Genomic DNA, 9,288 nt, shown 5'->3' with positions numbered 1-9,288 from the left:
CTACCAGACCATTGGCTCTGTAAATAAATAAGCCAAGTAGAGTGAACATCCACGTTTTTCTTTACCCCCAAACTCCTTTTCAGGTAGCAGAGTGTAGTGGTTAAGGGAATGGGCTGGCAGTGGGATTGTGAATGTTTCCATCCTAGCTCTATCTTCCCAGTTATGTGAATTTTAGCAAATTACTTAGCCTCTGTATACTTCGGTGTACTCATGTATAAAATAAAGATAATAATAGTGCCTCCCTTAAAGGGTTTCTGAGAGGATTGCCTTTTGAATAGTGTCTGAGAAATAAGTGTTTAATTGTCAGCTATTATTATAATTATTATTTTGGAAACAGCACTAAGATTCTCTTTTAAAGAATCACCATCTCTCCCATTCTCAGTCCAATTGACTGAGGTCAATCTGACCTCCTGCCTTGGCTCCTCAGACAGATTCTGTGAGAATCAAAATAGGAGTTTCTATTTGAACTACTGGGAAAGAGGCACTTTTATTTCCTCTGGGGTTTGCTGAGCTAGTGACTGTAAGCCTGGAGACACTTGGCATCATCAAATTGAGAACACCTGCCTGAGGATACTGTCAACTCAGAAAAAACAATCAGTCGAACAATGGCAAGACACCAAATCATTATGACATTATTCAAGCCCCTGGATCTGGCTGTGCCTGAAGCCAGTACCCTTGGAATTTCCAGTTGTGTATGCCAATACATTATCTTCTTTGCCTAACTAATATAAATTGAAGTCATACTACTTATAATTGAAGAAGTCCCGAGGATTACGGTAAACTATGGCCAAGAAATATTTAGGAACTACATAATTTATTTAATTCATCGAAAACTTGTAAGTACCCATTTTGCAAGACACTGTAATGGATACTGTCATACAGCTTTGAACAAAATAGTGTCTGCATTCTAGTTGGGGAAGACAGACAATAAATAAATAAAAATTATTAAATGGAATGACATGAAGTTATCATTTTTGGAGGTAAACACGGTTGAATACTGGCAATTTCACACGATTCAGCCTAAGACCTATAGGCCATTCATACAACAGTTACTCTTTACCATAAGAGTTTAGATGCCCTGAAGGGGAAACACCTTTCTGGCTTCTAAGCAAATCACCACAAGGTGTTGCTGATTTAACGTCTTTATCACAGAGGTCATCACCACGCTTGCCAATCATTTCTTCCGTCATTAATTCATCCTGATTAATGTTGCAAATTCTGTTCCATCATGGCAAAGAGCTACAACCACCACCTTAGAAATCATTTTCTTACCAGGTTCCTCATAAGAGAGTATGCCAATACATTATCATCTTTGCTTAACTAATATATAAATTGAAGTCATACTACATATAATTGAAGAAGTCCCAAGGATTACAGTAAACTATGGCCAAGAAATATTTAGGAACTACGTAATTTATTTATTTAATTCATTGCTTATCAACATTGTTGCTGTATTTTCTTTCACATGTTTTTAGTAACAATCTGGCTCCCCACCTCCTTTTCCTAACCTTCACTCCTTACTTGATCCCAAGGGTTCCCCTTTATAAGTGATATCACCTGGTACTTTCTTTGCCTGCTGCTGGTCTGAGTTTCTGATTCCTGCTTCATTGCTCATTCCATGCCTCCCTAATCTAGGATATCTGGCAGGCCCCCATCTGTAGTTCAGCGGAAGGTTACATCTTGGCTGGCTAGAAGGAATTCAGCAGGGCTGAATCTGGTAGAATGACTATTCATATTGGGAGCAACGGTAACATGGGGCGAAGCAGGGAGCCAAGGTAGCTGAGGGAAGTGGACTCTGAGACACAGAGTAGCATGCAGGAGATTATTAAAGAGTGCTATTGAGATTAAACAACTACAGAAGAGAAGAGGAGGGAAGGAAGCAAGATTGAGTAGAAGAAGTTGAGCTGCAATGCAGTCCAAATGGAAGCCTTAGAACCCTACAGGGAGTTCTGAAGATGAGTTAATGCTTAAGATTTGTCCTGAATTGTGGTAAGAGAAATAAGGCCTTTATATTCCAGCATCAATCATCAGATGGGGGTCATTCTGGGAAGAGATACGACAATAGTTTAAGAGGACTCACAATTGAGGGTGCCTGCTTAAGACACTCTCAGCATCCAGGATGAGAAGTCCTTTACTCCTGAAGGGAGACCTGAGCAGTACAGCACAGCATCCACCACAGTGGGTATGCAAGAGAAAGGAGTTCCAACAGCCACCAAGGTACAGAGTAAGACCAGAAGCAATTAGCAAAAGCCAGAGCATGGTACAGCATGGGATCTGCTTCACTTCTTTGTTAATATATTAACAATATTCATGTTATCTAGAGTGTGTTTTATCATCTTAATTTTAACTGCAGTCTTTTCCCACTTATTGTCAAGCCCTTTAGCCCCTAAACGCTGTCCTTAAAAGTCAATCGAATGCTTATTCAAAGCATGAGTAAACAAATGAAGAGTCAGTGATTAAAGGAGTAAAACAACACAATAGTTCATGTTCTCTACACAACTGCTTATGTTTAAGGAATAAATTTGATTTTATTCCCAACATTTACATTAAGAGAAACCTAAAGACTCCACTAAGAAGCTGTTAGAACTGATGTTAGTAAAGTTGCAGCATTCAAAACCAATGTACAAAAATCAGTACCATTTCTATATGCTGAGTGAACAATCTAAAAAGAAACCAATAAAATAAAATAATTTCAAATTTTAATCTCTCAAATGCTGGCTGAGAAATCTGTACTCAATTTTGTAGAGATATAAACACAAATGAGAAATGGTCCTTAGTGTCAAGAAACTTGCCTTCTGGTTTTAAGTCAGACAAACAAGTAATTCCTATGCAAATCAGATTGTGTCACTACCATTGGAATCACCCAAAGTGCCCCAGGAGTTGGGAAGCTTGAGTCTTTCTTAGACCTGGGATGGGGAAGAAGGCTTTGGGGAGGTGGTACATTTTATCTGGTCTCCAAAGGATGAGTTGGTTCCGCTGAAGTTAATGAGCATGTTCAAAGCTGAGGGGATGACGTTGAACAAAGGAAGAGCAAGCTGTGTGAATTGTCTGGATGATGGAGTAAATTTGCAGAATGGCAGGAGGTAACACCAAAATACAGGTTTTGGGTCAGCTTCTGGGAATGTCGTAGCAAGTCTCAGCAGCCCAGACACCTGAGCCCTAACAGAAAAACACTTCAGTATTCTTTACTGCAATTCTTAATTTTATCTTATTCTCTCCAGAAGTGGGCCTCTGCTAGGCCAGTAATTCATTTGTGGATCTCAGTGTTTTTTATTTGATTCTGACATTTTCAAAAGATAGGAGATTATTCATGAGCACATGTGAAAATCATCTCAGCAACTGTATTGGTTGATAAGACCAAGGTGATTCTGAAATGTCCTAAACCCACCAAAAGGCTTAAAGATTACCTCAGCACTTGTGAGAGGTCCTTAATTTTGTTTCTTTTTGTGTTGACAGGGGAGAGGTCATGTTCTGAATACCCACCTGAGAAAAGGAAAACATTCAGGAAAGTTTGTTGGACAGCTAATAATTAAACTTCTACTTCTTTTAAGTGTCAAACCAATTGACAGTAGGAAAAGTGATGAAATAAAGGTAAAAGGGAAACATTTCACTTCTAAGGTTGATCAGGACTAAATTAACCATGTGTTACTTCTCTAACATCGTTCTATTTTGAGATAATTTTAAAAGACAATGGGTCTAATTATAAGCAGTGACGGAAATAATATGAGAAATAATTTGAGATTTTGGATAAACTTAGGAAAATAATAACAAACAATATATTTATTCCCATATTTCCATGGCTATCAGTTTTGTCCTTCAGAAGGAAAGCCAACCATGGCCAAACCCTATCTCTGAGGATGAGAAATTGTACTTTTATTTTTACCATAGCCTTAGTTTTCAGCTAGATGCATGCCTAAGTTATCTGCCAGCATTTTTGTGACAGTATTGAGGCTTACACTGAGCAGGAAGATGGACCTGTTGAATTAGAGCAGGATAGCTCCACGTTTCTTTTGAAGAAATCCATGATTAATGTGTTCTTGCATCTCCCTCAGCAGGTTACACATTGGAAAGGTCTTTCCAGAAGGCTCTCTTAAAAAAAAAATTCACAGCATCAGCCAGATTCATGAATGTCTTCTCCCTACAGGAAAACCATCCAGACTGGAGATTTGCCAAAGGGCATACTTTGGCTTCCTGCCAGTATTTTGTAGTGGGGAAACATTATGTTGAGGGACTTCCTTTGCTCTAGTGAAAGCTTACTAAAGGTCAGAAAATTATCCATTTTACCCACACACGGTGTCTGACATTCACAGATTTATTACGGCTCAGGAATTCATGACATGTCCTTTGAGTTTACCCTGGATGACAAAGAGAGTAGAAATATGATAATGAAATCATTATACATAAACATTAGTCTTTTCCACACATTTTCCTTACACTGCCCCCTCCACCAAAAAGTGTAAGTAATGGCTTGATTTGCTACATTCTATAATGCTTTAAATAACTTTAAAAAATGTTTTTCTAACAGAAACATAATAGCATTTGGTATATAATAACTAAACCTGATGTACTAGAGCATAAATATAATCCTTCTTTAAATTTTTTAATTAGGTCATTACATTTACAGGTTCATTTTTAAACTATACTTTTTAAACAACACATTTGATGTTAAAGGGGAAATATCACAAGGACACATGGGTTGTTTCTATCCGTTTATATTCCACTCTATTTTCTTTTTAATATTAAATACTACAATTAAGGAATATTAGTGTCTTTTTGTTGTTCTTTGTGAAATAAATAGGAAAAAATCATGTTGCGCAAACTGCTAAACTTTAACAAAGCAATGCATACAGTTTTATTCTTTTTACAAATTAAAATTTATTTCAAGTCTTTTTCATTCAATGCCAGGCCTAAGACCACCAACCTAGAAATAATCTCTAGATTTTAATAGCCCCCATTAATATCTATGAAAGCACAGTAAATGCATAATTTTCACATCAGGATATGGAACCACAAGAAGTGAATTATTTATATGGACTACATAAAAGTAATCTAGCAATACCAACGCTTGCCAAACAAAAGTATCCTTTATAAATTTCATTCATTCAACTAAGATTCATTGAACTCCCACCAAATGCTTTGCACCAAGGCAGAAGTTTTCAGGGATTTGAGATGTATAACATGAAACTCCTGTCCCAGAGAAACTAGGCTTTTTGTGTGTTAAGAGGGGAGTTTAGCAGACACAGAAGTGTGTGTGCACACACTTACACCTACACAAGATACCGAGTGATATTATGTGATTACAGATGCAATAACAGTCATAGTAGACCAAGGGCATAGTGGCTCAGAAGGAATCGTGCTATTATTTTTTAACTGTCTAATAAGTTGTCATGGAAATGGTGGGGCATTATTCCAAAGGATAAACCAATGGCCAAGGAGTCCACTACTCACAGATGTATACATCTAATTGAAAGGAATTCTGTTGATGCTGTGTTACCCTGGATAAATATTTTTATACCTTAACATCCCTCTTCCCTCTTTCTCTTCTCCCACTCCACACCCATCAGCTGCTTGTGCTTGTAGTGCCTGTTGCTATGATTCCTACATGTTCTGCCAGAAATCCTAAGCAAAAGTGAACCTTAATCTTTGAGCACCCAGAGAAAACAATGTTACATTAATGACCTATCTTTATACACAAATGAGAATTGGGAAGGGGATATATATATGAATGCGTGGACTTCCTGAAGAACTTTCACGAAGAGTTATAAGCCATCCCTTGTATCATCTCCCGTGGAACCAGACCAGCCTCCTCCAGAATTATTAATCTCTGTGAATGGATGACTAAGCTAGATGGCAACTAAGTGTTCATACTTTGTAGTTAAGTTTCCTAAATGTTTTTGAACCTGCAAATTTATCCTCTTTCTTTTTTCTTAACATGATAGTTTTAATCTTTAGAATCAGCACTAGAAGAAGTATCATTAAGAAACTTAATGTATGTACACTTAAAGGTAAGGAAATTAAAATCAGATATAAACTGCAGGATGTTCACAACAGAGGAATTGCTTTTGTTTCTAATCCTCCTGGGTCCAGCCTCCAGCCATGAGGTATCGTGACATCATCATGTGATGGTGGTCCATGATCTGAGATGGGTGGAACCGAGAAGACATTAAGATGTTACAGTGCATCCCGGCCAACATGGTGAAACCCCGTCTCTACTAAAAATACAAAAATTAGCTAGGCATGGTGGTGCACCCTTGTAATCCCAGCTACTCAGGAGACTGAGGCAGGAGAATTGCTTGAGCTGGGGAGGCAGAGGCTGAAGTGAACTGAGATCATGGCACTGCAGTCCAGCCTGGGTGACAGAGCAAGATTCCATCTCAAAAAAAAATAATAGTAATAAAATAAAATAAATACAAAATAAAAAAAAATAGTTACAGCAGCACAAAGTTCTCCAGAAGGTAGAAAACTTTGTTTTTCTTTAAAGCCTTTATCTGCTTTGTTTTCTTCAGAACTTGACTACAATTAAGATATTTCACACACGTTATGCCTTATTTGGAGAAGTCAAGCCATGCATCTTTTTTTAACAAACTGCCTGCTCTCTGCACCAACAACATGGATGCTGTTTTCACTCATCAAGCCAAAACAGAAATCAATTTACAGCCTGTTATTCAAATTAGGCCATCTGTGAATTCCTCGCTGTACAGGGAGTTTTTATGGCCAGCTATTCTTAAAAGTTGACAGGTGTTCAAGAAATATGTGTTAATTTTACAAATTGAAATTTTATTTATTAAGAAATTCCATGCACTCACAAAGAGATGTGATTTGAATCGGCTAACTTTGTTGAAAATTAGCAATCCAAATCTTTAGGAGATACAAGGACCAACTTTCCAGGCCAAGATGCCCCTTTAAGTAATGAAACAGTAGGATTTATTTTACCACTGAGCGGTTAGGGATAGCCAAAATCTTATTCTGGGCCACAAGTCTATGACCTATTAAACAGCTGAGAGACTTTATACATTTCTGAGGTTAAACAAAGGGGCCTATGGTTCAAAAAAACGTATAGCCACGAAGCCCAGAGGCAAGACCTGAGCAGTTAGGAATGGGCTGCAGGAATCCAGCTCTTCCCAACTTTGCTCATCTCTGTTGCTATTTTATTTAGTGAAGTTATCCTTAGTGACTAACTCAGAATCAACAGATCTTATGCAAGTGAATTCCTATCTGGGCTAACAGGAGCCAGGAAGGTAGTACAAAAGAACTCTGAAATCCTAGAGAAAAGGTCTATGGAAACATCAGGGATCTTTAATTCACTTTTCTCTTCCTCTAAGAACCTCCGTTTGTATTTCCCTTTCTCTCCTTTTCTTATTATTCCCCTTCATCAGTCATTCTTTTCTGTAGTCAATTGGGTTACCATCCAAACCCACAGTGACACCTGCTGGCCAATTTGCAATGGCGAACCTGAGTCCTGCAAGGCCTTGCTTGGCCCACAGTAAGCAAGAGTCCATTGAGGCAAACATTAAATACCACAAAATTCTGTTAGAAACTTAGACAGCTAGAAAAAATTAAGTGAGCATTGCCAGGGAAGTTCAGGAAGGGAGAATTTTGCAGAGAAACCTTCCTGAACCATTACAAAAGTAAAAATGAGCCAAAAATATATCCAGTGCTATGAGCCAATTATGAAGACTTAAGAAAATAATTACGGTAATCACTCATGGAACATCACTTTTTACATTGTTTTTCAGCAACTACACTTATAGTCCAAAAGATCTTATATTAACTTAATAAAGTCCCAAAAAGAAACGCAGGAGAATATGTTGCACAAACATTTATTTCCTTTAAAATATTGATTAGACCTCCAACACAAAGGGTTAAAAATTTAGGTTTAAGACATTTTTTTTTCCTGTTATTTTCCAAGGACTTCCAATTCTTGGTCAAGTTTCTTTACTGAAGAATATTCATATTTTGTTAATACTAAGTATTTATACATTGGTTATTTTGGCTGGGTACATTTTTGAGGATGTTTGCTTTGTTTCAAGCAAATCTGTTCCTGACTTGAAAGTACAAATTCTAGCAAAAACAAAGACAACAGGAATATCTTTTAACATTAGTACATTTTCTTAAAATATTTACAGTTTTCATTTGAAGGTTAAATCCTAGGAATAATTCTCCATACACATGTTCATATTTGAAACAGGAGGTTGTCCCCAAGGACTTGTAGCAGCAAATGTGTATTGGACAAAAATGTTGGCCTTCTTCATCCTTACTCTGTGTTCTAAAAGCCAAAACTTCATTTTAGCATGACCTTAGAAGAATAGTGATACTTTTAGAATTTCCTGGTATTTGGTGGAAGGAATGTTTTTATTTGACTGCAGATGTCACTTGGTTTACAGGAAGGATTTGGTAACGCGTTCATGCCAGTACTGCACTTACCCCAGATTTCTTGCTATGTAGGAAGAACACATGTCAAAGCTCACTGTTTGTTAAATGGAAAAGATTCAGTACACCAGAAGCTTCTATTATAAACATTGTGACTTTGTGCAATTTACAAAATGTTCTATCTCCATTAAACAATAAACCCTTGACCCCAGAGCTCAGTTTTGGGATTCTGCGATTTGAGAAGGTAGACATAATGGATGGCAATAATAAATGAAAAGTTCAAGAGGTTAGGAAAAACTGTTTAATTATTTCTGTAGAGCGTGGGCTGCAGAAGCCTTGCATGTCTGCCTTCCTCCTCATAGAAACACTGCATGAAACGGATCCACCAGGGCAGCCCCGGCAGGGCGTAAAAGCAGATTGCGCTCCCTCAGTTGTGTTCATGAACAAATGATTTCTAGATACCCTTCCATCTCTGAACCTTTGCAGTTTCTGCCAGGGGAGATCCAGTGCCAGTCCCAGCACTCAGCATCTGTTTTCCAAAGAGCTTGGATTTGTTAGCATGAGAAATTCATTGCTCATAGTTGCTCCCCAGCTGTGGCACTAGTGAGTGTAGCCTCTTTGCCTTATTTATTTGTAGAAAACCATGTCCTGTCCTCTATTGTTGGTTCTCTTATATAACTAGTTCTGGACACAGGCCGCTGTGCTTTTAATCCCAGGCCCACTAAGCTGCCTTGTTAGCTAAAGAGCTCCTCCACATTTGAATTTCACAAGGTTGGGATGTCCACATGAGGGCAGAACTTGGCAATTCCCAAGGCACCAAGCTCTAAACCAGATGTCTAAGAAACAGGGGAAGTCTATCAACTTGGGCCTTGATTGGAGAGATAATTTAGGGACAGGTCTCAATGGCGCTTTGGGGGC

The 9,288-nt window shown here is 38.0% G+C and overlaps 1 long non-coding RNA gene across 1 annotated transcript; it reads right to left on the bottom strand.

Moving 5' to 3' along the window:
• Positions 1-1,397: 1,397 nt before the first annotated feature.
• Positions 1,398-4,357, bottom strand: LOC123574529 (uncharacterized). The gene is made up of 4 exons (XR_006699551.3): positions 4,285-4,357; positions 3,957-4,089; positions 3,408-3,483; positions 1,398-3,159 (listed from the first exon to the last, which is right to left on the bottom strand). It is a non-coding gene; the product is annotated as an uncharacterized lncRNA (long non-coding RNA).
• Between the last annotated feature and the right edge of the window lie 4,931 nt (positions 4,358-9,288).

This window comes from Macaca fascicularis, chromosome 7, assembly GCF_037993035.2.
Source record: "Macaca fascicularis isolate 582-1 chromosome 7, T2T-MFA8v1.1".
Taxonomy (NCBI): domain Eukaryota; kingdom Metazoa; phylum Chordata; class Mammalia; order Primates; family Cercopithecidae; genus Macaca; species Macaca fascicularis.
Note: the sequence above shows the minus strand (reverse complement) of the source record. Positions and strands in the feature narration are given on the sequence as shown.